The sequence below is a fragment of the Schistocerca nitens genome, chromosome 4, assembly GCF_023898315.1.
Source record: "Schistocerca nitens isolate TAMUIC-IGC-003100 chromosome 4, iqSchNite1.1, whole genome shotgun sequence".
Classification (NCBI taxonomy): Eukaryota; Metazoa; Arthropoda; class Insecta; order Orthoptera; family Acrididae; genus Schistocerca; species Schistocerca nitens.
In genome coordinates this window covers 104,096,813-104,110,538 of record NC_064617.1, presented here as the reverse complement: position 1 = coordinate 104,110,538, position 13,726 = coordinate 104,096,813, and the positions used below count along the sequence as shown (strand labels likewise).

General features: G+C 47.1%; 1 non-coding gene across 1 annotated transcript; it reads left to right on the top strand.

Annotated features, from left to right (window-relative positions):
- The first annotated feature begins 1,732 nt into the window (after positions 1-1,732).
- Positions 1,733-1,805, top strand: Trnas-cga (transfer RNA serine (anticodon CGA)). The gene has a single exon. It is a non-coding gene; the product is annotated as a tRNA-Ser (tRNA).
- The last annotated feature ends 11,921 nt before the right edge of the window (positions 1,806-13,726 follow it).

The window sequence follows — 13,726 nt, the reverse complement described above, 5'->3', positions numbered from 1 at the left end:
TGCCCCAGTAGCCAGGCCACGGCGTTGCTCTTCGTTCTTGGATGCAGTTTAAAGTCACGAAAGAGAATCCACGTTGGTGTCACACTGGAAGGTGCAGTTTGGTTGATAAGCCCCACCATCAATCGGCACAACTCCCATACTTTCCACTCTTAGCGGCGCTCTATACGGTGGTCTCTGGTGTCAGCATCCCCACACAGGCTGCATTCGTTCGTCTGACTAAGGTGAATGTCTGCTAGTCGCTGCTTAGTCGGAAAGGTGTCATTGACTTCTCTGTACCACAGCAAACTGATGTCCGATGGCAGGAATGGGTTGTTAATATTAGCCCATACCTCCTTCCAGACGACCGTCTAAAGCAAACCTGATCTGAAGCGTCATAGTGGCGCTGCTACCTCCACTCTCATGCTACTAGCGCGAAATCTGAACAGACATCATCTTTCACATGTAGAAACACGGCTATCAACTTCCGTTTGTGTCGCACAACTCCTTGGTGCTGCGCTTGTTTTCCGTCAGTGTAGATACACTAGGTACCACCTAAACGAGACCTCCGTCTCCGGTAGCTGAGTGATGCCGGCACGGTAGGTCGGCGTGTTCGATCAGAGGGTTAGCTGCCCTCTGTAATAAAAAAACTGAGTTAATCGATCAACAAACGAACTCCAACGGATGTCTTACGACGTCCGCCTCGAGCAGAAGCAACGAACAAAAGCGAACAAAATGAGATTAAAAAAAAAAAGAAAGAAGTGGTCAGCGCCACAGAATGTCAATCCTAAGGGACCGGGTTCTATTCCCGGTTGGGTCGGAGATTTTTTTTCTGCTCAGGGACTGGGTGTTGTGTTGTCCTATTAATCATCATTTCATTCCGATCGACGCGCGAGTCACCCAAGTGGCATCAAATCGAAAGAGTTGCACCCGGCGAACGGTCTACCCGACGGGAGGCCCTGCTCACGCCATATTTGCATTTATTACCTAAACGAGACGTGCAAGTCTTCCTGTAGTCCAGGTGGCGTCGTATGGAGACGGCGGGCTCCGTTGCTGAACTTGTGACGGGCCCTCCGCGTTGCGCGGGGGCTGTGAGAGAATCTTAAGCAGCAGACACGCCCCCTGGGGCAAGCAGGGCCCCTGCCGGCCCCACGTGTGCTGGAGTGCCGTACTCCACGATCCCCGCTTCTGCTGCCGCGTCTGCTTCCCTCCCCACATCTGCCAGCACGTGTACAAAGTTTCCGCTCAGAGTCTAATTCTCTTCAAAGAGGAAGTGGACGTGTGATGGAACTGAAGAATTTCTAGCAAACAGAGCATAGCACGTCATTCTCAACGGATATAAATCTTCAGACGCAAAAATAACTTGGGGCGAACCCCGAGGGAGCGTTTTTTGACCATTGCAGGGTGTTTTTATACTGAAGAGACAGATACATCTGCCTAATAACATGTAGGGCCCCCGCGAGACGTAGAAGTGTCCCAACACGACGTGACATCGATTCGACTAATGTCTGAAGTAGTGAAATTTCCTGGCAGATTAAAACTGCCAGGAAGTTTCATATCACCGCACACTCCACTGGAGAATGAAAATCTCATTCTGGAAACATCCCCCAGGCTGTGGCTAAGCCATGTCTCCGCAATATCCTTTCTTTCAGGAGTGCTAGTTCTGCAAGGTTCGCAGGAGAACTTCTGTAAAGTTTGGAAGGTAGGAGACGAGGTACAGGCAGAAGTAAAGCTGTGAGGACGGGGCGTGAGTCGTGCCTGGGTAGCTCAGTTGGTAGAGCACTTGCCCACGAAAGGCAAAGGTCCCGAGTTCGAGTCTCGGTCGGGCACACAGTTTTAATCTGCCAAGAAGTTTCATATCATCGCACACTCCGCTGCAGAGTGAAAATGTCATTCTGGTCTGAACTAGTGTTGGATAGAATTGACACCACGACTCCTGCAGGACTGTCCATAAATCCATAGGAGTACGAGGGGGTGGAGATCTCTTCTGAACAGCACGTTGCAAGGCACCCCGGATATGCTCAATAATGTTCATGCCTGTGGAGTTCGGTGGCGAGCGAAAGTGTTTAAACTCAGAGAGTATTCCTGAAGCCACTCTGTAGCAAATTCTGGACGTGTGGGTGTCGCGTTGTCCTGCTGGAATTGCCGAAGTCCGTCGCAATGCATATTATACATGAATGGATGCAGGTGATCAGACAGGATGCTTACGTACGTCAGAGTCGTATCTAGACGTGTTAGGTATCCCATATCACTCCAGCTGCACACACGCCACACCATTACAGAACTTCCACTAGCTTGAACAGTCCCCTGCTAACATGCAGGGTCTATGGATTCATGAGATTGTCTCCATACCTGTACATACAGTTTGAAACGAGACTCATCCGTCCAGGCAACTTGTTCCCAGTCATCAACAGTCCAATGTCAGTATTGATAGGCCAAGGTGAGGTGTAGGGCCTTGTGTAGTGCAGTCATCAAGGGTACATGAGTGGGCCTTCATCTCCGAAAGCCCACATCGATGATGTTTCGTTGAATAGTTCGCCCGCTGACACTTGTTGCTGGCCCAGCATTGAAATCTGCAGCAGTTTGCGGAGGGGCTGCACTTCTGTCACGTTGAACGATTCTCTTCAGACATCGTTGGTCCCGTTCTTGCAGGATATTTTTCTGGCCGCAGCAATGGCGGGGATTTGATATTTCATCGGATTTCTGATAATCAAGGTACATTCGTGAAATAGTCGAACTGGAAAATCGCGACTTCATCGTTATCTCGGAGATGCTGTGACCCATCGCTCGTGCGCCGACTGTAACACCACGTTCAAACTTACTTAAGTTTTGATAATCTGCTATTGTAGCACCAGAAACCGATGTGACAAGTGCACCAGACATTTGTTGTCTTACGAGGGCTATCCACAAAGTACATTACGTTTTCGTTTGTGTCCGTTAGGGGCGGGGCTAGCGCGGCCATCTTGGTGTCATGGCATTCCGCCGCTCAGTCGGCGTCCTGCCGTGCTAGTGAGAGGTTCGTGCTGTACTCCGTTGAGTTACTGTGACAGTTTGAAATGTCAGCGTTAATTGAAAATGCCGCGAAGTGTGAAGTGCGTGCTGTAATAAGGTTTCTGACTGCAAAAAACTGTACACCGATAGAAATCTATCGGCAGCTTTGTGAAGTGTATGGGGACAACATAATCACTGAAGGTGGAGTGCATCAATGGGTCATAAAATTTAAAAATGGCCGAACTAACGTTCACGACGAAGAGCGAAGTGGAAGACCCAGCATAGCGACTGCCGAACTTGTCGAAAAAGTCGATGCCGCGGTCCGTGAAAACCGTAATTTCACAATAACGGAACTCTCTATGAGTTTTCCACAAATTACACGAAGTTTGTTGCACGAAATCATTACCGAAAAGCTTGGTTACCACAAGTTTTGTGCAAGATGGATACCAAAAATCTTGACAGAGATTCACAAAAATCAGCGAATGGCTGCAGCGTTAAAGTTTTTGGACGCTTACGAGGAAGATGGCGACTCATTACTCGATCGCATCGTTACTGGTGACGAAACATGGGTTAAGCATGTGAACTGCGAGACAAAATTGCAGTCAATGCAGTGGGGGCACACAATTTCCCCCCCAAAACCCAAGAAATGCATGCAGACAATGTCGGCAAGGAAGGTGATGGCGACTGTCTTTTGGAACAGAAAAGATGTGATTTTTGTGGATTTCCTGGAAAGAGGCACTACAATAAACTCTCAAAGGTATTGCCAAACTCTGCACAACCTCAGAAGAGCAATACAAAACAAGCGCAGGGGAAAGTTGGGCTCAAAGATCTTGCTGATTCACGACAACGCCCGGGCCCACACGGCAAATGCCACTCGTGAAGTTCTCGAATCTTTTAAGTGGGATTTGTTTCCTCATCCGCCGTACAGTCCCGACCTGGCACCGAGCGACTTCCACTTATTCCCAGCAATGAAGAAGTGGTTGGCTATGCAGCGTTTTGATGACGACGCACAGCTTCAAGAAGAGGTAACCACGTGGTTGAAGGCGCAGGCGGCCGAATTTTACGACGAAGGAATTTCCAAGCTCGTCCATCGCTACGATAAGTGCCTTAATTTAAATGGCAACTATGTAGAAAAGTAGTATTGAAGTGTGGCTTTCATCTGTATATAATGAAAAAAATTTCCAATAATTTATTTATTTTTAATTCCAAAACGTAACGTACTTTGTGGATAGCCCTCGTACATAGCAGAGCACAGAGTTAAAAATATGGAGGATGTGGAAATTTGGAAGGACGATTTGCTAAAGCTTAACACACAAGAGTGGAGATTTACATGTAATGTTGTCGCCTGCATATAGACGGTTTAGCCTCACTACTTTATTGTGATATGTTATTTTTGAATCTAGAGAGAGACATTTTTTGAAACTTGAGTTTCTTCCTGCGAAAAGAATGTTAAACACACTCATTGTGCTGTTTGCCCTATGTTACATGGTTTTCCCAAGGTCCCCAAGGGAGGGGTTTCTGTTCGTCCGATTGTAACATTGGTGCTCCGACGTATCATGTAGCAAACCAAGTTGCTACTTCTCTGTTGAACCATGTAGTAGGTCGGTGTCAGCACCACATTAAGAACTCGGCGGATTTCTTACGTCGATTAGGGGGAATATGATGGAATGAGTCTGATGTTGCAGTAGGTTTTGATGTGGTCTCTATCTTCACTCGTGTTCCTCTGTGTGATTCGTTAAGATTGATTGAGGTTCGGTTTGGTTCTGAATTAACGAACCTATTTCGACATGTGTTGACTTGTTATTCAATGACCAGTTATACGAGCAGGCGGACGGAGTTGCGATTGGAAGCCCGTTGTCACCTGTTATTGCCAATTTGTTACTCCGAGGAACGTGCCTTGGAGGCGGCGCCTTTGAAACCTGCGTGTTTTTTCGGATATGTAGACAATACTTTTACTGTTTGGCGTCATGGCAGTAAGAATTTGAAGGACTTTTTACAACACCTGTATTCAGTCGACCCGAATATTGTTTCACGGTGGAAGTCGAAAAGGATGACTGTCTTCCCTTCCTTGAGGTGTTGGTCAGGAGGAAGGTGGATGGTACGTTGGGACATGCTATTTATACGAAGCCTACTCACACTGACTTGCATCTGCAGGCTTACAGTCGTCACCATGTGGATCAACGTGAGAGGTTATTCCTTACCTTGGTTTAAGAAGCGCGTGTCATCTTAGACCCTGAGAGTTTGTCAGCTGAATTATCCGACTTCGAAGTCACTTTTCGTGAGAATACGATAATCGCATTGTATTATTATTCTGAATTACGATGCAAAGTTCCTTCGCATATGTACGAAGGCACAGCGGCGACTTAAGCCGTTATGGAAGGCAAGTGCTTGGGGTTGATTTGGGGGAAGAGACCAAACAGCGAGGTTATCTGTCTCATCGGATTAGGGAAGGATGGGGAAGGAAGTCGGCCGTGCCCTGCCAAAGGAACCATCCCGACATTTGCCTGAAGCGATTTAGGGAAATCACGGAAAACTTAACTCAGGATGGCGGGACGAGGGATTGAACCGTCGTCCTCCCGAATGTGAGTCCAGTGTGCTAACCACTGCGCGTGGAAGACAAGAAATGAATTCGCAGTTACGAATATGGTGTAAGTGGCGTGAATAGAAGGACGCTATGTGCAAGAAGCATGAAGCGCCCTTTGAATGTATCCTGATAGCTAAAAGAGCCACGCGCACTTTGAATGAGAAAATGCTACTTGACACTGAAATCAATATAAAAGATAGGGTCGCCACCAACTCTAGCCACACGACAAAAAGAGGTAGCACTGAGTCGGAAAATTACTTAATTTATTAATAATAAAAACTCACAAAAGAACATTCATTGTAAAGTCATTGATAAAGAATGGGATGTAGTTATTAATATGATCCAGGCATTCTTCCCGTGAATCAAATATTGAGTAAAGTAAATAGGGCGTGAACACCATGCGTAAGTGCAGCCTGCAGCAAGATTCGTGAAAACACAATCTCTTCCAGAGCATTTGCTTCAGATAAAAAAAGGGACACTAATCACTACACCTGTGCACATGGAAACGCTATCGGTGGGCCAACAAGGAAAACTACAAGGTAAATGGCGAAGGTAACGGCGACGTAACATCGGTACACAAGATAAAATTGAAGGCAAAATTATTTATTCCTTAAAACATTGATGTAGTGCATCTATAGCCTGCTGTTGCATGCTAACTATGTACAATTGCTTGTGAAATACGACACGTTTCATAACAGACTCGCGGGCCCACTCGGTCCGCGGAGACAATTTCTATGGACTGTGGCCAAATTTTAATCACATGAGACAAAGAAAATTCACAAATACACAAAAATTACCAAGATCCGGAAAAGATTAGAAGCATACACACACAATTGTAGGCACATAAACATTCACACTGAACCGAGGGCAATTCAACATATGCAACTCCTTTGTGCTGCGTTCCTCTCACGGATCAAAGTCAAGACTGCATTGGAAATCAAACTGAAAGTTTACAAAAGCCTTGCATTCCCTGCTGCAACCCAGCAAATAAATCTTTATAAGACGAGATTCGAGACCAAAAGCTAAAAGCTCCCCTCTCTATGCGACAACGCGCCACGCGGTCAGTCCAACTAACCCTTCTTCGACTGGAGCACAGCTGTGTACCCTTCCCGTACCGGCGGCAGACTGCCTCCCGCTTCTCCAGCCTCTTCCACGCTCCGCGTGGACCGGAAAACCCCAGGATGCCATTTCCGCCACCAACCTAACGCAGGTGGATTTCTTACAAGTAGCGGAAACCTCTTTGCCGACTTGGCCACTACGAGAGTTGGCAATGAAAGGTGGCTACAGGACCCTTTCAATGGACTACAGCTGATAATAGTCCATATTGGGAATTGCGAATATATTTCATGTATTCCGTCAGAATGGTTATAGTGAATGACAGATGTGGGCTACCGACCAACTGCGCATCGACTGAGTGATGGTAATACCGCGGTGACACCAAAATCTATCGTCTTTCCGCCTTACGCAAGAAACATTTTGAACAGGATTGGCAGTACTTTGCGGAAATATGAAGTGAAATGGGTTTTTCGATCACTATTTAAGATCAGGGTCTTTTTAGGTTCCGTAAAGGATGATCTTGGTTTACGTATGGCGGTTGTCCACCATATTCCTTGCACTTATGGCGTGTGATATACTGGTAATATTATTATGGTTGTGGCAGACCGGTGTACTGAACATAAGCGTCGCACAGGTTTTCAATAACGGAGGAAATCCGCCATTACTCAACATTGTCTTAGCAACGGTCATGCTATGGAGAATATAACAGCACGGAGATTCGGGCATACACTTCCAGCTATTGGGATATTGTTATTAAGGAAACAGTTGAAATTAGCAAGTAACTCTTAGAAAGACACTTGTTTATTGTAAAGATCCTTATATCAAATGTGAATTCAGTTTTATTTTTTCCTTTTAGCATTATCTGCACGTCTACTGATTTTCCTTATGCATCCACAGGCCACACTGTGAATTACGAGATCATTCAGCATCATTTAGTAATCGCGAAACCGTTACGGAGATGATAGATAAACTCCAGTGGAAGACTCTGCAGGAGAGACGCTCGGTAGCTCGGTACGGGCTTTTTTGAAGTTTGAACATACCTTCACCGAGGAGTCAAGCAATATATTGCTCCCTCCTACATATATCTCGCGAAGAGACCATGAGGAAAAAATCAGAGAGATTAGAGCCCACACAGTGGCATACCGACAATCCTTCTTTCCACGAACAATATGAGACTGGAATGGAAGGGAGAACCGATAGAGGTACTCAAGGTACCCTCCGCCACACACCGTCAGGTGGCTTGCGGAGTATGGATGTAGATGTAGAATAAAATCAGGCCTGGCACACGCCTTATGCCAGAGCACCGGCGTGCGTAACAGCTTAAAAGTGGTCCACAAAATATTAATATTCGCGGAGGCGGATAAAAGCCTTGAGGATGTGGATAATGGATATGCGAGTGTGTTGCGGACGCGCGAAGCGTTCCAGTTACCCGCGCAGACCTCCGTGTACGCGGCACTTTCTCGCCACATGTGAGGGCGGCAGGCGGAGTCATAGTGGGAGGAGAGCAGAGCGCGGGCCGCCATGCTGAGTCACGTAGGAGGCCCGTGGGCGAGGCGGGCCGGTGTTTGCAGCGGGGCCCGTGTTGCGGGCAGACCGCACCGCCAGATTACAGCAGGAAGCGGCGGCGAAGGGGGAGGGGGCGACACCGCGCCCCCGGCACCCCTTAATGTAATTCACCCTCCGGACCCTCCGCACACACGGGGGGTGACTGTTCATTCCAGACAGGCCAGCGATCGATTACCCGACTTAGCGCTCTGTCAGTATCCCAGTAGAAGCGACAGGCGAAATTGTTGAATCTGGCTTTGTCTAGAAATCCGTACATACTATAAAAATGTGTGTATGTGTGTGTGTGTGTGTGTGTGTGTGTGTATTCCACATTTCCACATCTCCTCTTAAACCACTGGACCTACTTCAATCGAACTTGCTACTGTTGGTTGGCTGGGAGAGGGGGGGAGGGGTGGCGGGGGGGGGGGGCGGGGCGGGGGGAACAAACAGGGTGGTCATCGGTACATAGAAAGAAGGATCCTTTATTATATGATTGTATGATAGCGGAACATACACTGGTAGCAGTTACTTCTGTATAGTATCTGGGAGTGTGCGTGCGGAACGATTTGAAGTGGAATGATCATATAAAATTAATTGTTGGTAAGGCGGGTACCAGGTCGAGATTCATTGGGAGAGTCCTTAGAAAATGTAGTCCATCAACAAAGGAGGTGGCTTACAAAACACTTGTTCGACCTATACTGAGTATTGCTCATCAGTGTGGGATCCGTACCAGGGCCTGGAGATAGAGAAGATCCAAAGAAGACCGGCGCGTTTCGTCACAGGGTTATTTGGTAAGCGCGATAGCGTTACGGAGATGTTTAGCAAACTCAAGTGGCAGACTCTGCAAGAGAGGCGCTCTGCATCGCGGTGTAGCTTGCTGTCCAGGTTTCGAGAGGGAGCGTTTCTGGATGAGGTATCGAATATATTGCTTGTACCTCCCGAGGAGATCACGAATGTAAAATTAGAGAGATTAGAGCGCGCACGGGGGCCTTCTGGCAGTCGTTCTTCCCGCGAACCATATGCCACTGGAACAGGAAAGGGGGGTAATGACAGTGGCAGAAAAAGTTGCCCCCGCCACACACCGTTGGGTGGCTTGCGGAGTATAAATGTAGATATAGATGTAGAAGGGAAGGATGGGAAAGGAAGTCGACCGTGCCCTTTCAAAGGGCACCTGAGGCGATTTAGGGAAATCAAGCAAAACCTAAATCAGGGTAGCCGGACGCGGGTTTCAACCGTCCACTGTTCTAACCACTGCGCCACATCGCTCTCTAGTACACTACTGGCCATTAAAATTGCTACACCACGAAGATGACGTGCTACAGACGCCAAATTTAACCGACAGGAAGAAGATGCTGTGATTTGCAGAGCATTCACACAAGGTTGGCGCCGGTGGCGACACCTACAACGTGCTGACATGAGGAAAGTTTCCAACAGATTTCTCATACACAAACAGCAGCTGACCGGCGTTGCCTGGTGAAATGTTGTAGTGATGCCTCGTGTGAGCAGGAGAAACGCGTACCATCACGTTTACGACTTGGATAAAGGTCGGATTGTAGCCTATCGCGATTGCGGTTTATCGTATCGCGACATTGCTGCTCGCTTTGGTCGAGATCCAATGACTGTTAGCAGAATATGGAATCTGTGGGTTCGGGAGGGTAATACGGAACGCCGTGCTAGATCTCAACGGCCTCGTATCACTAGCAGTCGAGATGACAGGCATCTTATCCGCATGGCTGTAACGGATCGTGCAGACACGTTTCGATCCCTGAGTCAACAGATGGAGACGTTTGCAAGACAACAACCATTTGCACGAACCGTTCGACGACGTTTGCAGCAGCATGGACTATCAGCTCGGAGACCGTGGCTGCGGTTACCCTTGACGCTGCATCACAGACAGGAGCGCCTGCGATGGTGTACTCTACGAGGAACCTGGGTGCACGAATGGCAAAACGTCATTTTTTCTGATGAATCCAGATTCTGTGTACAGCATCATGATGGTAGGATCCGTGTTTCGCGACATCGCGGTGAACGCACATTGGAAGCGTGTATTCGTCATCGCCATACTGGCGTAACACCCGGCGTAATGGTACGGGGTGCCATTGGTTACACGTCTCGGTCACCTCTTGTTCGCATTGACGGCACTTTGAACAGTGGACGTTACATTTCAGATGTGTTACGACCCATGGCACTACCCTCCATTCGATCCTTGCGAAACCCTACATTTCAGCAAGATAATGCACGACCGCAATTTGCAGGTCCTGTACGGGCCTTTCTGGATACAGAAAATGTTCGACTGCTGCCGAGGCCAGCACATTCTCCAGATCTCTCACCAATTGAAAGCGTCTGGTCAATGGAGGCCGACCAACTGGCTCGTGACAATACGCCAGTCACTAGTCTTGATGAACTGTGGTATCGTGTTGAAGCTGCATGGGCAGCTGTATCTGTACACACCATCCAAGCTCTGTTGGTTCAATGCCCAGGCGTATCAGGGCCGTTATTACGGCCAGAGGTGGTTGTTCTGGGTACTGATTTCTCAGGATCTGTGCACCGAAATTGCGTGAAAATGTCATCACATATCAGTTCTAGTAAAATATATTTGTCCAATGAATACCCGCTTATCATCTGCATTTCTTCTTGGTGTAGCAGTTTTAATGGCCAGTAGTGTATCTCTTACTGTCAGACAATGATCGCTGTGAGAGTAATAAACGACCTACCTGTCACAGATCAGGAGCTACGGCGTCGTAAACAATGAGATGAATGAGAAAGTCGCACGTCATGCATGACGTTTAAATCTGTTACTTCTGTACTACGAACTTTATTCGCTATAAATTTCGCCGGCAGTATCGACATACGCCGCTAAGTACATCTACATCTACCTCTACATGGATACTCTGCAAAACATACTGAAGTGGCTGACAGAGGGATCATCGAACCACCTTCACAATAATTCTCTATTATTCCACTCTCCTCCGGTCGCAGGTTCGAATCCTGCCTCGGGCATGGATGTTTGTGATGTCCTTAGGTTAGTTAGGTTTAACTAGTTCTAAGTTCTAGGGGACTAATGACCTCAGCAGTTGAGTCCCATAGTGCTCAGAGCCATTTGAACCATATTCCACTCTCGAGCAACGCGCTGGAGAATCGAACACTTGCGTCTTTCTGCGCGAGCTCTGATTTCCCTTAATTTATTACGATGATCGTTTCTCCATTTGTAAGTAAGTCTGTGTCTACAAAATATTTTCGCGGTCGGAAGAGAAAGTTTGTGATTAAAATTTCGTGAGAGGAGCCCGCCGCAACGAGAAACGGCTTTGTTCTCATGCTGCCCACACTACATGCTAAATGTTAAATGCTAAATTATGTCAGTGACATTCTCTCCCCTATTTCTCGATAACAGAAAACGTGCTGGTCCTGTTTGAACTTTGTCTATGTAATCCTATCAGCTAAGAATCCCACACCGCGCAGCAGCACTCCAAAAGAGGACGGACAAGGGTAGTGTAGGCAGTCTCTTTAGTAGATCTGTTGCATCTTCTAAGCGTTTTGCTAATAAATCGCAGTCCATGGTTCGCGTTCCCCAGAACATTTTCTGCGTCTTCTTTCCAATTTGCGCACTCCTTAATTGTAATTCCAACGTATTTAGTTCAAATTACCTACAAAATTAGATCATGGTACTCATACGTCATCGTAAACACTGGGCATTATGCTTGACGTTTAAATTTACTACTTCTTTTCTGCCAAATCTATTTTCACAACACATCCCGTAGACAGTATCAGTAGCTGAATGCACCTACACAAACATATCGTTGTAGGACACGCTGGTCGCTGTAATTGTCGAGCGTTGCTAGCTCGGCATGTGAGCGGGTTAAAAACATTAATATGTTACTCCTGCAGAACCTCTCGGTATGGAGTTACGTTTGACCTAACTTGCTGGGTTGGCCTCAGTTGACGTGGAGATAGTCCTCGCGCTACTCCAGAGAAAATCGTTCTCGTAGAGAGACTGGCATTCAGTAGTGGTTGTACAAAAATGGCTCTGAGCTCAATGGAACTTAACTTCAGAGGTCATCAGTCCCTTAGAACTTAGAATTACTTAAACCTAACTAACCTAAGGACATCACACACATCCATGCCCGAGGCAGGATTCGAACCTGCGACCGCAGCGGTCGCGCGGTTCCAGACTGTAGCGCCTAGAACCGCTCGGCCACCCCAGCCGGCGGTGGTTGTACAACACACAGTTGAACGATATCGCGTTGTAAACACTGAGATGCGTCAGAAAATGCCGCATCATTGCATGAAGTTTTAATACATTTATTCTTTACTACCAAGACGCTCCTACAGTCGAGTCGGCTAGACGAAATCCCTGACATCTGGCAGCGCTTTTGACAGCTTTCAGCAGCGAAGTACAAACAGCTGTAGGCGTAAACAACAGCCGTCTGTTGAGCTGTAAAGAGACGTTGCCACACAGACGTTCGCAAAATGGCGTTGTAGACACGCGAAGCAGCTGCGCCCAGCGTACGCAGACTCGCCAGAGTACTGTACTTACACATTTATACGTTGCACGAATAGTTTTACTTTAGTTTTAGTTATGTCATGTCCCATAGATCATTTTCCCGATTATTCTATCGATATGATGTGGAAAAATTCAAATTACAAAATATACAGGGTGGTCCATTGATACTGACCGGGCCAAATATCTCACGAAATAAGCGTCAAACGAAAAAACTACAAAGAACGAAACTCGTCTAGCTTGATGGGGGAAACCAGATGGCGCTATGGTTGGGCCGCTAGATGGTGCTGCCATAGGTCAAACGGATATCAACTGCGTTTTTTAAAAATAGGAACCCCCATTTTTTATTACATATTCGTGTAGTACGTAAAGAAATATGAATGTTTTAGTTGGACCACTTTTTTCGCTTTGTGATAGATGGCGCTGTAATAGTCACAAACGCATAAGTACGTGCTATCACGTAACATTCCGCCAGCGCAGACGGTATTTGCTTCGTGATACATTACCCGTGTTAAAATGGACCGTTTACCAATTGCGGAAAAGGTCGATATCGTGTTGATGTATGGCTATTGTGATCAAAATGCCCAACGTGCGTGTGCTATGTATGCTGCTCGGTATCCTGGACGAAATCATCCAAGTGTCCGGACCGTTCGCCGGATAATTACGTTATTTAAAGAAACAGGAAGTGTTCAGCCACATGTGAAACGTCAACCACGACCTGCAACACATGATGATGCCCAAGTAGGTGTTTTAGCTGCTGTCGCGGCTAATCCGCACGTCAGTGGCAGACAAATTGCGCGAGAATCGGGAATCTCAAAAACGTCGGTGTTGAGAATGTTACATCAACATTGATTGCAGCCGTACCATATTTCTAGGCACCAGGAATTGCATGTCGACGACTTTGTACGTCGTGTACAGTTCTGCCACTGGGCATAAGAGAAATTACGGGACGATGACAGATTTTTGCGCACTCGTTCTATTTAACGACGAAGCGTCATTCACCAACATCGGTAACGTAAACCGGCATAATATGCACTATTGTGCAACGGAAAATCCACGATGGCTGCGACAAGTGG